Source organism: Cucurbita maxima, unplaced genomic scaffold (genome assembly GCF_002738345.1).
Source record: "Cucurbita maxima cultivar Rimu unplaced genomic scaffold, Cmax_1.0 Cma_Scf00732, whole genome shotgun sequence".
Taxonomy (NCBI): Eukaryota; Viridiplantae; Streptophyta; class Magnoliopsida; order Cucurbitales; family Cucurbitaceae; genus Cucurbita; species Cucurbita maxima.
The window spans coordinates 10,001-11,531 of NW_019272748.1; positions in this window are offsets into that span (position 1 = coordinate 10,001).

The following is a 1,531-nucleotide window of genomic DNA, read 5'->3' on the forward strand; positions in this document are numbered from 1 at the left end:
GGTCGGTTGAAAAGTCATGAAACTTGATTTATAGACCCATGAGAATGTCCCATTCGTGAATCAATCGAGTTCCCGGAAAAAAACATGGTAAAACTCGAGATATTCGACCGTATGACGGCTCGGAAAAATCGTGTCTGGGCCTGGCAGACCAAAAATGCCTCAAAATGTACTATATAGGGGGGTGACTAGTCTGCATGGGCTGGCCACGGGGGCTCCCCCTATATCCTCCGCCACCCCCACGCCCCAAGCACTATGCGCCGCACATGGGCATATGCTTGGGTCGTCGAGGTGGTGGTCGGAGGTCGAGGGCGGTTGACGGCGGTGGTGCGGTGGCGGAACGCGCACGGTGGGGCAGTGTCCGAACGTTCCCGCGCTCTGGCCAGCCCCGCCCTGCCCCACTCGCGTGCGTCCCGCCCGCTTGCCCCCGCGCGCGCTCTCTCCAGCCCCGCCCCGCCCATGTTCTCCCGCGCGCGCGCCCCTTCCCGCCCCGCCCCGCCAGCGTGCTTCCGCGCGCGCGCGCCCCCCTCCCCGCCAGCGTGCTCCCTCTCGCGCGCGCGCGCGCCCTCCCCTCCCCTCCCCTCCCTCCCCGCCCCGCCCGCGCGCGCTCTCCCCCCGCCAGCGTTCTCCCGCGCGCCCCGTCCCCGCCCCTCCCGCGTTCTGCTGTGCGCGCTCCCGCGCCCGCTCCCCATCCCTCGCCCATTAATTGCGAAAGTACGTGTGGAGTGGTCGGTTTGTTGTAATTTTTTTTCTGGGAGCTAAGAAACATGAAAACATGGTTCCCACAAAATTTCAGATTTTTTTGACGACTCTAGCTATTTTCTCTAATTTCTCATTATTTAAGATTTAAAAATTCATTAAAAAAAATTGGTTGGTTGAAAAATTATGAAACTTGATTTATAGATCCATTAGAATGTCCCATTCATGAATCAATCGAGTTCCTGGAAAAAAACATTGTAAAACTCGAGATATTCGACCGTATGACGGCTCAGAAAAATCGTGCGTCCAACATGAGCCTCGTTGAGCGTGCGACGTTGTGGTGACGCCGTCGGGCAATCCTTGGGGCAGCCCTATGTTTTGAAGGCGTGTGGTGCCAGGACATGTTCGGCTGGTTGGAATCGGGTGCCTTTGGGCGTGCGACATGAGCCTCGTTGAGCGCGGGACGTTGCAATGTTGCCTTCTAACTGGGAATCTCTGGTGTGAGGACTGTGGATGGCTGATGGTACGATGATGAAACATGCAAGGTGGGGTGGAGCTGGGTGCCCTCGGGCGTGCGGCATGAACCTCGTTGAGTGTGGGACGTCGTTGTGGCATGCCAGCCCTATGTTTTGAAGGCTGCGTGGTGGTAGAACATGCTTGGTGGGGCGGAGTCAAACGACTTTGGGCATGCGACATGAGACTAGTTGGGCATGGAATGTTGCCTTCTAACTTGGGCTGCCTTGAGGATGGTGGATGGTCGGTACGACGACAAAGCGTGCAAGGTGGGGTGGAGTTGGGTGCCTTCGGGCGTCCAACATGAACCTCGTTGAGCGTG